We start from the raw sequence: 16,095 nt of genomic DNA on the forward strand, positions 1-16,095 counted from the left end.
ATTAAGATGAAAACAATAAATAATGATGATGATGATGATGAATTTTTTCTTTGTTAGATCTGTGATAATATTGATTTAAATACTCTCCCCAATGGTACAGATGAAAATCCACTCATGTCTTCTCATTGAGTTTCCTTCTTTCTCCCCAAAACATCCATGAGTTTACACTTGGTGTTCTGAGGATGTGGTCTTTTTTAGATATCTTGACATTTCATGTATTCCAGTGGAACATCTATCTATTATTTCTTCCCTTCACTACTTGACCAACTAATCTTTTTTTTTAAAGGGATACATCTCTCTGATATATATTACTTTTTATGTTTCATGCCATGTTTCTTGTGAAATTCTTGGTTGATGATATGCATGGCCTAATCATGCCTACTATGCACTTTTCCAGAGTCATTTGGGTGATTATCAACTTTAATTGAGACTAAGTGGTGTCACGATTCAAAGAATACATGAAAACTGTGATATTCAAATATGTGTAGCATCACAGGAAGGATATTAATCTTTAAAAATGAGCCTTGCTTTAGATAGAAGCCTTGCATCCCTGAAAATAGCACACAATTTATCAAAACAGTCAAGTTCATTTTCTTTCTATTTAATTCTGGGTTCAGCTCATTGTCTACCTACAGTCTGAACAATATACATACACATTCATATGTTTGTGAATATGCATATATGTGTTTTATGTACATCTTTATACTTGTTTTTATATATGTATCACATACATACAGGGGCATTGTTATTGAAAGTAAAACTTTTTTCCTCTTCTTTTGCTGTGGAAACACATCAGTCTATGATGGGATAGGCATGATTTTGTTATTGGGAGTCTTTTTTTTTACCCTTTTTTCTACATACTTCAAGCTTTGCCTTTTGCCTTAAAATTTGAAACCCCTCTAACTGATGTCTAAGTTTACTTCTAGCCCCTACATCTTATGACTTTACTGTATTCTAAGTGTGTTGAGTTCTGTAAATCACTTGTTCAGCTTTTTTTTTTTAACACAAATTCATCTGCCCTCCAAATGACTTAATAACTTGGCATGATTGAGAGGAATCTCTCAAAGTTTCCTTTAAGAGTCTCCTCAATGCCTCCTAAAATAAGCATCTTTTAATGATGTTCCATGAAATCTAAACAAAAAATAATATGAGTGATCTAATTTCAGGCCTATCCAGAGCTTGTTGCAAGTGAATGTTTCACAAAAGGTCTTGAGTGATTAATGATTCCTAAACTACCTGACATTAAGTGGTAATTAGTACTGTGTAGGAATCAAGATTCTGGAGGGCACAACACTACCCAAGAAAGTGGTTTGTACAATTATCTTATTTAACTCAAATTGGTCAAAACTCAGTTTACCTTTATGTCTTTATTTCACCCCTTTCTTATAAATTAATTTGAATATAAAATGTACAAATGCCTATTCTTTATATTTTACATGCATATTTAAAAACAAATTAATAAACTTGGGAAAGATGAGTCATTTATAGTGACACATTTGAGAACTTGCTTCTAGGAGTAACTGATTTATATCTTTTGGAGGCTGAGGAGTGTTTCTTATCTCCCTAGGAAGCATGGATATGAGTTGGAAATTGCTCATTTTTCATTATGTGAATTAGTCAGTTTGTCTTAGAGCTTCTGCTTGAGGAAGTAGAAGAAAGTAATATGCATTTGTACTTTAAATAGTTTTCTGTTTGTTATTTTAAAGTGAAAATAAAAGGTGGTGGAATGCAGTATAATTAAAAGAATGTAAGCCTAACAGTTGCCAGAACTGGATTTCAAGTCTAGCTTTCATGCTTTCTATCACTCAGACTGTGGGCAAGTCAACTTTCAAACTTTCAGTTTCATCATCTCTAAAGGGGGGGGTTGGCATAAAATAACTGTAGTGTACAGTTCACATGGTGGGGGAAATGTTTTTTGAGCATTAAAGTGATATGCAAAAGGATATGCAAAAAGCAGCTGTTACTGGCTTGTTTGGAAGGCCTCAGTCTCAATGCACATTTCTGGTTCTATCTTTTTCATTACTAAGAGTTGGCAACTTGTATGAACTCTTCATGGAAATTGAGACTGTATTTCTTTATCTGGGTCACTTAGGGAATTAGATGTCTTCAGTCACCTGAATCTTTCTCGTACAGAGGAATGAAATAATTTTGCAGTGGGACAGTTCCTTCTATGTCCTGGATCAATGGTTAGTTATATTATTAGTTTTACTTGAAACAGCAGAATCAAATCAATATATAATCAAAGAATCTCAGGTTTGGAAAAAACCTCCAGGCTTCCTCTAGTCTAACACACACCTACAAAAGAATCCCTTTTACTAGACATGCAACAAGTCTTTATTTGCTTAAAGACTTCTAGTAAGGAGGAATGTATTACCTCCTTAGGCAGCCCATTAAACTTTAGAATAGTTCTAATTGCAAGGTTGTTATCAGTTATCCAATCAGTGAACAAAAATTTATTAAGTGCTGACTATTTGCCAGGCACTGTACTAAGTGCTGGGGATACAAAAAGAAGCAAAAGACAGTCCCTACCATCAAGGAACTTAAAATCAAATGGGGGAGACAAAAGACAAAGAAATACAGAATAAATTAGGAAATAATTATAAGAGGGAAGAGACTAGAGTTAAGAGAGGTTGAAAAAGGCTTCCTGTAGATGAGATTTTAGTTGGGACTTAAAATAAATCAATAAGTGGACAAAAGGGGTAGAATTCCAGGCATGGGTCACAGCTAGAGAAAATATCCAGAGCTGAAAGAGGATGTATGTTGTTAGTGGAATAGCAAGGAGGCCAGTGTCACTATATTGAAGAGTACATGGTGGGGAGTAAGGTATACAAAAACTGTAAATGTAGGATGGAGCTAAGTTATGAAGGTGTTTGAATACCAAACAGATTGTTTTATATTTGATTCTGGAGGCAATAGGTAGGTAGTCACTGGAATTTTTTGAGTGGGAGATGACATGGTCAGAACTGTGCTTTAGGAAAATCACTTTGGCATCTGTATGGAGAATGAAAGAATAAATCTGCGACTACATCCCCCAACAAGGAGCAGTATTTCATTAGGCCCAGTGTCAGGGCCTGGGCAGGTGCTGGAATATGATCTAGTTTATCCCTTTCAAGGACTAGTTTATGCCCACAGTCTAGTGCTCAGGGAGAGGATGGTTAGGGTACCAAATGACAATATCAATGTCAATTTACTTTAAGTCCCTTCTTTATATCCATGGCCCTTGTCTTTTCTGTTTTGTTTTTAGTTTTTGACTAGAATCGATTAGTCAATTGGCTAATAAACATTTATTAAGTATCTTCTATGTGCTAAGAACTAGGGATACAAGAGAAAAAAGATAGTCCCTGCCCTCAAAGAGCCTATGATCTAATGGGGGTGGGGAGGAAACAACATGTAAACAACAACATACAAAGTAAACTCTACACAAGATAAATAGAATGTCCTTCCTTAGACTGTTTCTTTACTTTGGCAACTTAGAGTTACTTTGTACTCCCTGAGTACATTTTATTTATTGAATATGTTATCTAAAACAGGTTGTTCTATTTAATATTGGAATTAATAATGGAAGTTCATTTTTTACATGTCTCATGAGCTGAATCCAGATCCATCTGTTGTGATCTTCCATTTATACCCCAAAATTGGCTTTGATTCACCCTCTGCTTATGTACCTAATAACTAATGCCTTTTGCTGTTGTAGAATCCCACACAGTAGAAAAGGCTTGAGTCATCAGCAAGTTCTAGGGCTATATTTTTTCTATGGATATTGACTATTAAATTCCTCTGTAAATTAAACCTTATGCTATTGTTTCCTACTGGATGAGTTAAGTCCCTCAGTTTGTTGCACTCTTGGGATGTGGTACATAGCCAGTAACACTTAACTATCATTATCCATTACATTATTGAAGGTATGTTGTCACATAAGACAGAGACACACAGGAGAATTCTGGTGATTAAATATAGATACTGTAAGAGCAAAGCACATATCCCATTATTAGATAGTATTGCATGAACAGGGCTTTGAGGGCTGTCCCAGACTTCTGTATACTGACAACTTCCTGCTAAGCTGTCGCTTTTAATCATTCTGTGGCTGCTGATACCCCTGCTTGAATTCTATTGCCTGGAGCTATTTTGCTCCCTACTTTATATAGGTGATTATGGTTAACTTCAGAATTAATGATGTATGTTCAGCACGGAGATATCTCCTGTAGTGGATCAGAGCCCTTATTTAACCCAAGTATATTTGAATTACAAAACCTACCTTAAGCCTTTATGTATAGCATGCAGTTCTGGCACTCAATGTATGTTTCTTCAGTTTTTCTGCATGTTTGACTGAAGATTTTCTAAAAGAAAATTACAGTTACTTAGTTTAATCAATTTTAAAAATCCTTTGAGGAAGTATAGAATATCTTTGACTGGAAAAGTAACATTACCATATTTACATATAAGGGATAAAAGATGGACAGTCCAAGTGTTGCATTGGTATCCATACAATATTAAACTCAGAAGAATTCTTCCTAAATATTGGCTAGGTGCTGTAGGAAGGAACTATGGAAGAACGTGGACAAATTTCACATCAGATGATGAGAGTGTGATCTTCATTGGTGAGCAGCGATTCCATACCGATGTGATCACATAGCTATGAAGGATTGAAATTTCCCCTCTTATGTGTTTTCCCTACACACATACATTTCTCTTTCTATCAGTGCAAACATCAAGATGGCAAAAGAGATTTCTCTGAGTAATGTGCTTTGCCCTGAGCAAAGCATATAGGAGCCAAATTAAAGAAGGATTGAATTTCTTGTCAATTGCTAGGGATAAGATGGAGGACAGTAAGAGGTAATCAGTACTTATTTCTCTATGTCAGTCCCATGACTTTTCATTGCATTTCAGATCCAACAGAAGTAGCCTGAACTTCCCTGGGAACTCAGTCAAAAACATTAGTTGCATACTATGTAAAGAGTATTGTTTTAGGTGATGGGGGAAATACAAAGTTTTGACAGAACACAACTACATTATGACCCTGGACACCTCTCTAGGTTTCAGTTTTCTCATCTGTAAAATGAATGCTTTCATCTTAAAGATTTCTAAGGTCTCTTGTAGCTCAAAATATAGGATCCAGTAGTCATACGATATAGTCCCTGCCTTAATAGAACTTATAGTTTAATAGACCTTAATGATACACAGATAACTACAACATGCAATAGAACATTATAAGTGCATCAGAAAAGTGAAAAAGAACTACCAATTGTATGAAGGAAAGACAGATTATTTGTATCAATTGATATCAATCAATCAATCAATCAGAAACATAACACACAGTTGCCGTAGCTGAAGGAGACCTTGCTCACTTTGATGGAAGATGCCCAGAAATCTAGTCATATTAGCAACTGTAAATAGGGTAAGTTGGGCAAGTCATTTTACCTCTATGTGTTTCAGGTTCCTGATCTATAAAATGAAAGAGTTGAACTAAACAATCACTAAGGTGCTCAACCAACATTTGTATAGCACTTGACAGTTTGCCAAGCCCCTTTATTTATATTATCTCATGTGAGCCTCATACCAACATAGTGAGGTAGGTAATGAAGAAAATGATTCCTATTTTGCAGATGGAGAAACTGAGATTTTAGAGATTAAGTGATGTGTATGTGTATAGCTAAGAATCATCAGAGGTGGGGTTTGAACCCAGATCTTCCTTTGAACTCAATATTCTTTTCACTATACAATTCTAAAGCATGAGAACATAGCGTAGGATTCTAAAATTAGGAAAAGGCTGGGCTTGAATCTTGTGTCTTACATTTACTAGATATGTGATCATAGGCAAATCATTTACACTCTTTGTGTCCCAGTTTCCTCATTTGTAAAATGGAGAGGATGATACTTACTGTATGTACCTAACAAGATTAAATAGGGCTTTGTATTCCAAGCACTTTGCAAATTTTAAAGTATTTTTGTTTCTGCATTTCATTTCATTAATATTTCCAAATTACATAAAAATGTTTTTAACATTCATTTTGAAAATTTTGAGTAGAGTCCCAAGTATTTTATATGGTCTGCAGTTACTTTAAATGGAATTTCTCTTTTTGTTTCTTGGTGCTGGATGTTTTTGGTAGTATATAGAAATGCTGATGATTTATGTGGCTTTATTTTATATCTTGCAACTTTGCTAAAGTTATTTGTTTCAGCTAGTTCTTAGTTGATTCTCTAGGGCTCTGTAAATATACTATCAAGTCATCTGCAAAGAATGATAGGTTTGTCTCATTGCCTATTTTTATTCTTTCAATTTCTTTTTCTTGTCTTATTGCTATAGCTATAAGCTATAACTATAAATGCTATATAGCTATAGCATTTTGAGTACAATGTTGAATAATAGTGGTGAAAATGGGCATCCTTGCTTCACCCCTGATCTTACTGGAAGGGCTACAAGTTTATCCCCAATAGAGGTTAATGCTTGTTTTTGCTCTTGAAGAGATTCTGCTCATTATTTTAAGAAAGGCTCCCTCTTTACTTATGCTTTCTGGTGTTTTTAAAAAGAATGGGTATTGTATTGGTGAAAGACTTTTTCTGAATCTATTGAGAAAATCATATGATTATTTTTGTTATTGATGTGGTCAATTATGCTTATTGTTTTCCTAATATTGACCCTACCATGCCTTTCTGGTATAAATCCCATCTGATCATAGTATATGATCTTTAATCTCCTCACTAGTATTTTATTTAAAAATTTTTTTGCATCAATATTCATTAAGGAAATTGATCCATAGTTTTCTTTTTCTTTTTTTGCATTCCTTGGTTTAGATATCAAAATCATATTTGTGTCACAAAAGGAATTTGGTAGGACTCCTTTACCTATTTCTCAAATAATTTATATAGTATTAGAATTAATTGTTCTTAAGTGTTTGGTAGAATTCACTTGTAAAACCACCTGACCTTGTGGATTTTTCCCTAGGCAACTCATTTATGGCTTGTTCAATTTCTTTTTCTAAGATAGAGTTATTTAAGTGTTCCATTTTCTCTTCTGTTAATTTGGGCAGTTTATATTTTTGTAACTATTCATCTGTTTAACTTAGATTGGTGGTTTTACTGGCATATAATTGGACAAAATAATTACTAATAATTGCTTTAATTTCATCTTCAATGGTGGTGCCTTCACCCTTCTTATTTTTGAGATTAATAATTTGGTTTTATTCTTCCTTTTTAAAAAATTAAATTAACCAATGGTTTATGTATATTTTTTTCATAAAACCAGTTCCTAGTTTTATTAGTTCAATTTTTTAAACTTGAACTTTTATTAATTTCTCCTTTAGTTTTCAGGATTTCCATTTTAGGGTTCAATTGGGGCTTTTTCATTTGTTCTTTTTCTACTTAGTTGTATGTCCAATTCATTGATCTGCTTACCCCCCCCTTTATTTGTGTACATATTTAGAAATACAAATTTTCACCTAAAAATTGCTTTGACCGCATAGAACAATTTTTGGTATGTTGTCTCAGTGTTTTCATTCTCTTTAATGAACTTATTGATTGTTTATATTATCTGTTCTTTGATCCACTCCTTCATAAATATTAGATTATTTAGTTTCCAATTAATTTTTAACCTATGCTTCTATGTTTCTTTATTGAATATAATTCAATTCTAAAATTCTTTTCAGTTCCTTAACTTCTTTCTTGTTTATTTTCAGTTAGATTCATCTAGTTCTGAAAGGGAAAAGTTGAGACCCCCCACTAGTATAATTTTCCTGTCTATTTCCTCCTATAGCTAATTTAATTTCTCCTTTAGAAATTTGGATGCTACACCATTTAGCGCATATATATTTAGTATTGATATTACTTCATTGTCTATGGATCCTTTTAGCAAAATGTAGTTTCCTTCCTTATCTTTTTTAATTAGATGAACTTTCGCTTTTTCTTTGTCTCAGATCATGATTGTTATCCACCCCCCCTTTTTTAACTTCAGCTGAAGAGTAACATATTCTGCTCTAGCCTTTTACCTTTACTTTGTGTGTGTCTCTCTGTTTCAAATGTGTTTCTTGTAAACAACATATTGTAAGATTCTGGTTTTTAATCCACTCTGATATCTGTTTTCATTTTATGGGTGAGTTCATCCCATTCATACTCATAGTTATGATTACTAACTGCTAGCCTATATTCCCATTCTCTTTCTCTCTCTCTGTCTCTGTCTCTGTCTCTGTCTCTCTCCCTCTCTCTCCTTTTATCTTTTTATCTTGTTCCTCTTCAACTATATTTTGCTTCTGATCACCTTTTCCCTCAATCTGCCCTCCCTTTCATGAGCCTTCCCCCCTTTCTTGTCCCCCTCCCCTCCTACATCCTTAAAGGAAAAGATAAATTTCCATACCCAACTGAGTATGCATGTTATTCCATTTTTGAGCCAATTCTGATGAGAGAAGGTCCAAGCAATGTTTAACTCCCTCCTTCTTTCCTCCACTATAATAGGTCTTTCATGCCTCTTCATGTAAGGTAATTTATCCAATGCTACCTCTCCTTTTCCTCTTCTCCCAGTGCAATCCTCTTCTCACCTCTTAATTTTTTATATCATCTCATCAAAGTCAACTTATACCTGCACCTTTTATGTGTACACTCCTTCTAACTCCCATAGTAGTGATACAGTTCTTAAGAGTTACAAATATCACCTTCCCATGTAGGTATATAAAGTTTAACATTATTGAATAACTTGTGTCTTTCCTTTCCTGTTGACCTTTTTTATAATTCTCTAGAGTCTTGTATTTGGAAATTGAATTTTCTGTTTAGCCCTACTCTTTTCATCAAGAATGTTTGAAAGTCCTCTATTTCATTGAATATCTATTTCCCCCCTAAAGGATTATGCTCAGTTTTGTTGGGTAGGTGATTCTTGGTTGTAATCCAAGCTCCTTTGCCTTATGGAATATCATGTTCCATGCCCTCCAATCCTTTAGTGTAGAAACTGCTAAATTCTGAATAATTCTGACTGTGGCTCCATGATCTTTGAATTGTTTCTTTATGGCTGCTTATACTATTTTCTACTTGACTTGAGAATTCTGGAATTTGGCTATACTGTTTCTGGAAAGTTTCATTTTGGGATCACTTTCAGGAGGTGTTTAGTGAGTTTTTTCAACTACTATTTACCCTCTGGTTCTAGGATATCAGGGCAATTTTCTTTGATCATTTCTTGAAGTATGATGTTTAGGTGTTTTCTTTTTTTTGTTGTTGTTTGCTTTGATCATTTCTTTCAGGAAGTCCAATAATTCTTAAGTGTTGTCTCCCAGATCTATTTTCTAAGTCAGTTGTTTTTCCAATGAGATATTTCACATTTTCTTCTATTTTTTATTCTTTTGATTTTGCTTGGTTGTTTCTTGATGTCTCATGGAGTCATTAGCTTCCACTCACCCAATTCTAATTTTTAAGGACTTATTTTCTTCAATTAGCTTTTGTACCTCCTTTCCCATTTAGCCAATCCCAATTTTAAGGAGTTGTTTTCTCCAGTGGATTTTTGTACCTCCTTTTCTATTTGGCCAATTCTACTATTTAAGGAGTTGTTTTCTTCAGTGAATTTTTGTACATTTTTCCCACTTTTTTGTTCTCCCTTTACCAAGCTATTGATTCTATTTCCATAATTGTCTTGCATAATTCTCATTTCTAAATTTGTCTTTTACCTCTTTTATTTGATGTTTAAAATAATTTTTGAGTTCTTTCAGGAGTTCTCTTTGGATCTGAGAACAATTTATATTTCTCTTTGAAGCTTTGCATGTAGGTGTTTTGACATTGTTGTCCTCCACTGAGTTTGTGTTTTGAACTTCCCTCTCACCATAGTCACTTTCTATGGCCACGGCTTTTTTTTTGTTCATTTCCAGCCCATTTCATGACTTTTAAATTTGAGCTCTGCTTCTGGGGTGCAGTAGGCACTGTCTCAAGCTTCTTGTACCTGACCACTGGCCTCCTGTGCCAGGGTGTCTGGACCTAGATGTTTGCTTGCTCTGCCAGGGCCTGTGGGACTAGTGGCTTGCCTGCTGCTCCTGGGCTTCTGGGCCCAGTAGCTTGCCTACTGTGCTGGGGCCACCAGGTCTGTTGAGCCTGGCCACTCACCTGCTATGCCAGGGCTGGAGGACTCACAGCTGGGCTGCTGTGCTGCTGGCTTGCTGCAATGGGGCCATAGGACCTCAGCTGATGACCAGTGTGGCACTGGTAACCACCTACTGACTTGCTAGAACAGTTTGTGCTTCCCTTTTACCTGAGTAAGACAGACCTTTCCTGCAGTCCTTCTAAGTTGCCTTGGTTGGAATATTGTTTCACCCCATCCTTTTGTCAGTTCTGCCATTCCAGAATTCATTTTGAGGTGTTATATAACATTGTTTAGAGAGGAATTTGGGAAAGGCAGAGCCAAAATGATGGAGTAAAAGCAGTGGCTTACTTGAGCTGTCCCCCAAACCCCTCCAAATACCTGTAAAAATGACTCTAAACAACTTCTAGAGTAGCAGAATCCACAAAAAGACAGAGTGAAACAAATTTCCAGCCCAAGACAACCTGGATGGTTGATGGAAAAGGTCTGTTGTGCTAGGCTGGAAGAGGAGCATAGTATAGTATTGGGAAAGATCTGTTATGTCAGACTGGGAGAGGAATGCAGTGCAGTGTGGGCCTTGCAGGCAAAAACAAAGCCAGAGCAAACCTGGAACAGGCCTCAGGAGACTGAATCATGGGCAGCTGTGGTGGAATGATTCTAGAGATAAGCAAGGCTGAAATTTTAATGTATTAGCAGAGAGAGCTGAAAATCCAAGATGAGAGAACACCAAGAGCTAAACAAAATTTAAGGAAATAGTGGAGGTTTAGGTCAAATACTAGATACATGTAGTTCTTTTGCTCTGAAAAGGGGATTTCCTACTGTGTTTATAACTATAATTTTGAGTTATATCTGGAAATGGAATAATGAGAGTCATAATGTAAGTAACATATACAAATTAGCCTCATTACTTTATAATCATCTCCTATATTTAGAAAAAAAACAAATTTGTAGAAATACAAAGAGTAGGTGGATGCTCTATCCGTGTCTTTGAAGGCTTAAACATCTGAAATGGAATTGATGTTATTCTCAGAATCAGATGATCTCAGCATTGCAAAGTACTCCAAAGGCTATGTACCTCAACCTGTATTTGAACAGCAGTGTCTTTTACAATATATATTATACATGGTAGACTATGTTATACTCTTTATTGTAAAGGTGATTCTTGCTAAGATATGGGCAGAAGTAGCTGACCTCTTAGGTCACTGAAACATAGAATAATGACAACTATCATGGGCTCCCTTAAGTCTCTGTTCTCCAGGCTACATATTACCCCTTTCTTCAGGAGATCTTCACATGAGCTACTCTCAAGGACCTCCTCTATCCTTCTCATTCTTTTTGGGATGTTATTTCAATTTCTCAATATTCTTCCTATAATGTGGCATTGGAAACTAAACCCACTACTCTAGTAAATATTGGCTGATTATTTGTTCCTAATGGTATTTATCTCTAGGGCAGGGAAGAGGGAGGAAAGAAAAAAAAAAGAAATTTACATAATAACTTCATTATACATTTAAAAGAAAGAGTATATTGTATATCATAGATTTGCAGTTTCATGTGCAAACATCTTTTTATTATACTATGTTATGGAAATGCGTGTTTTATTCCATAAATTTAAAAAAAAATAAAATTTAAAAAAAACACAAAAGGAAATTTTACAAAAAGGACAGAGCATTGTGGTTCTCTCATCTACCTGTTACTGGATTTTATGCTTTCTATGCAGAATAGGACTGAATTAGAATAACTTTTTGGCTTCTATATCATTCCATTAACTCATATTGAGCTAAAAAATCCTCCTAAATACCCAGATTTTTTTAGATACACTGCTTTCTAGCCATAATTACTCATCTTGTGCATATAAAATTGATTTTGACTTTCCCACACTCCCCAGTAATAAAGCAATAAAATTATCAATATTAAATGTAATTTTATTACATTTGGCCCAATATTCTAGCTTTTTTGAGATCTTTTTGGATCCTGATTGTAGCTAATGCATAGCTAGCCCTCCTTTTTGCTATCATCTTAAATTTAAATATCATTTGTGATTTGGAGGCATTTGAAAAAAATAAAAAGAACAGAGTTATGGATAGATCCTGGAACTTTTTAGTAGGGATGCCTTTCCAAATTGACATTGAAAAATTATTAGTAATAATAGTTGGTATTTATATATCACTTTCCAATTATTATGTCCTTTCAGCTTTACAACAATCCTTGGGGGAGGGGGTAGTCAGAAACAAAACATTTGAGGAGGGACAGGGTGAAAGAAGAGAGAGAACAGAATAAATGGGGAATAGGATGGAGGGAAATACAGTTAGCAATAGTAACTGTGAAAAAAATTTTTTGAAACAAGTTTCTTTGATAAAGGTCTCATTTCTCAAACATATGGAGAACTGAGTCAAATTTATAAAATTAAGAGTCATTCCCTAATTCATAAATGATCCAAAGATATGAATATTTTTCAGATGAAGTAATCAAAACTATCTATAGCCATATGAAAAAATGCTGTAGCTCATTATTGATTGGAGAAATGAAAATTAAACAATTCTGATATACTACTTTATACCTATTAGATTGGCTAATCGGACATAAAAAGAAAATGATGAAAGGTGGAGAGGATGTGGGAAAAATGAGACACTAATGCTCTGTTGGTGGAATTGTGAACTGATTCAGCCATTCTGTAGAGTAATTTGGAATTATGCCCAAAGGGCTATAAAATCATGCATACCCTTTAACCTAGCAATGCCATTACTAGGTCTGTATCCCAAAAGAGATAACAAAAAAAACCAAACAAACCCCAAAAACCAAGAAGGAAAAGGACCTACATGTACAAAAATATTTATAGCAGCTCTTTTCTGGGGACAAAGGATTGGAAATTGAGGGGATGTCCATCAATTGGGGAATGGCTGAACAAATTGTGGTATGTGATTGTGATGGATTACTATTGTGTTATAAGAAATGATTAGCAGAAGGCTCTCAGAAAAATCTGGAAAGATGTACATGAGCTAATGGAAAGTGAAATGTACTGTGTACAAAGTACACAGCAATATTGTAAGATGATCAGCTGTGAATGACAGCAATTTGCAGCAATGCAGTGATCCAAGACATCTCTGAAGGACATATGATGAAAAATGCTATCCATTCCCAGAGAAAGAAGTGATGCTGTCTGAATATAGATTGAAGCATATGTTTTTTTACTTTCCTTATTTTCTTGAGGGTTGCTTTTGGTCTATGTTTTCTTTCAAAACATGACTATTATGGAAATATTTTGCAAGATTACACAAGTATAACCTATATTGAAATGCTCGCCTTCCCAATGAGGGGGTGGTGTGGGGAGGGAGGAAGGGAGAGAATTTGGACATCAAAGTTTTAAAAAATGAATGTTGAAGTTATTTTACATATAACTAGGGGAAAATAAAATAAAATACTAAATAACAAAAAGAAAAGAAAAGAAAAAATTGGGAGTGGCATAGAGGAAATTCCAAAAAATATCAGTGTGTTATTAATACCTCAAAAGGCAATAGAGAGAAATCAATAACTATCTTAACCTTATGCCCATTGTACTTAAATCTTTATGATAACAATCTCCAAGCATATTCAAAGAATCCCTTGTTAGTATGAGAAAAAGGAAATATGCACAACTAATTTCAAAGTAACTAGGCAAACTTCCTTTAATAATTAAAGAACCATTTAGAGGGAATGGTTAACTGAGCAGTTGTGTAACAAAAAGGATCAACTCTTGTGAACGTAAATATCAACTGGAAAGTAACTTGAATTATTTTGTTTTGTAATTGTATATGTTAGTGAATTTAATGTTACCCACCAGTATTCCTTCCTTCCTTTCTATCTCCTCCCCCAAACCTATACAAAGGAATATGGGATATTGACTGAGCTAGGTGATCATGCAGGCTCATATTTGCAACCAGGAGATTTCTGAACTGTATGGAGTTGATTTTGGATTGTAAGCCATTGAATAAACTTAGACCAGGGGATTTAGTGGGGTGAAGGTGATAATTTTTTATTGTAGGTAGTGGGTGAAGAAGTAGGATAAAAATAAGCAATATTACGAGTTCTAGGCCAGTGAAGGAATCATGTTGGATGGGAGACTTCACCAATGAACTATAGTGCATTGCAGTGCAATAGTGCATCATAGGAATCTGAGGTGTCAGAGTACATGAATGTGTTGAGAAGTTCGCACTTCCAGTGATTTGCAGCTCTTTGCTGCTCAAATGTCACTGCTCTGCTATTTGCTGCTCACTTCTGAGCAGTGCATTGTTTTTTGTAGTGCATTATTATTATTTTTTTTTCTGCTGGAAATAATGCATCTGTGATAGGCATGGATTCTTAATTCTCCACAGTGTCATATTATCTCTTCTTAGAACTTATGTTTTCTGAGCTTTCCTCCATTGCCTTCAACTGAGTTTCAGCTTTTCTGAGTCATCTCTTCTTTTCTATTTAGAAAGGTATGGTGACTGTTAGCTCTTTAGTTCATAGCTGAGGTGACATATTCCCACAGTTGGCTAAGCATTGTCAAAGAAAAGCCAATCTCTGTGCCCAGAAAGATGATCAATTTTTTGACTGCCTGTATCTGGTGCTAATTTTTAAGTTGATTGTCCAAGTTAGTTATCTGAGGTAAGGCTAACTTGTAACTACTGTTTATCTGCTGGTCAGGATTTATTTATGTATTTCAGGGTACTTGGGCCAAAAAAAGAGCCATGTAGAGACTGAAATTCCATTTTGCTCTCCAGTTCCTCTTTGATTGCTATGTATATGTATTCCCTGATCACACATTTTTTCTGCATGTATAGTAACTCATAGGAGACCCTATATATTCATGGAGGAGGTTTTCTTGTTACTTAATTTTCCATATTTGATTAAATATATTTTTGCTTTGTAGCAATGGCAGGCTGGTAAACATAAATCTATACGATAAAACAGTTAGCCAGGAATCAGAAACAATAGAACTCAGTAGCCCAGTTTTTGTTTTGTTTTTTACTAAGAGCAAAAACTCAGGCTAATTGGCAGAAGATTACCTATTCAGGAATAACTTCTTAGAAAACTGAAAAACTTTTACAGAAAATAGATTTATGCCAATATATTGCACTATACATTAAAGTTCCAAATAAATATGCAACCTAATTATTAAATGTTATATATATATTTGTGTGTATATATATACATATATATGCACACTTAGATGAGAATGTGATGAAGTAGTTTTCATAACTGTGGCTAGAGATATAATATTTAATGATACAAAGGAAAGAGGGAGACCATAAAAGAGACAAAAGACAATTTTGACAGTATGAAATTAAAAAAAGATTTTGTATGAATAGTAAGTACAAACAGAAAATTAGAAAAAATTTACGTCAGGTAATATTTTGATAAATTTTTAAATGTTTCTTACTTAAAGAATATGAAACCTTGTATTGTATTTTGAATATCAATATTTTTCCATAGATGATATATAACCATGTAGTTTGTGAATCATGGAAAAACACATTAAGTTTTTCAAAGTTATTAGTAACTCAAAAGACAATGGAAAGTTACATGGTAAGTGTAAGTAGGCTTCATCGTAATTCCAAAGATAAGTTATGAATAATAAATAGTATAGAGGATATATAATAGCTAGCATTCATGCATTGCTTTAAGGTTTGGAAAGTACTTTACAAATATTTTCTCATTTGATTTTTACAACAATGTTGGAAAATAGGTGCTATTATTATCCCCATTTTGCAGATAAGAAAACTGAGACAGAAAGAGGTTAAGTGATTTACCCAGGGTCGTAAAGGTAGTAAGTGTTTGAGACTGGATTTGGAGTCAGGTCTCCTTGCCTCTAGGCTCAGTGCCCAACCCACTTGCCACCTACCTGTCCTTATCCAGAAAATATGTAGAGTGAAAGATAACAGATAGGTTGAGTATTGTACTTGAAAAATAGAGGCCTAAAGGAATACAAAATATGTTGATTATATGTTCTATGGATGATTTATGGGAAAGTATAGGCAAGAACTTTGCAAGAGAAGAAACAGAGGATGAATTATAATCTCTACCAGTGG

This window comes from Vombatus ursinus, unplaced genomic scaffold (genome assembly GCF_900497805.2).
Source record: "Vombatus ursinus unplaced genomic scaffold, bare-nosed wombat genome assembly UNPS02014870.1, whole genome shotgun sequence".
NCBI lineage: Eukaryota > Metazoa > Chordata > Mammalia > Diprotodontia > Vombatidae > Vombatus > Vombatus ursinus.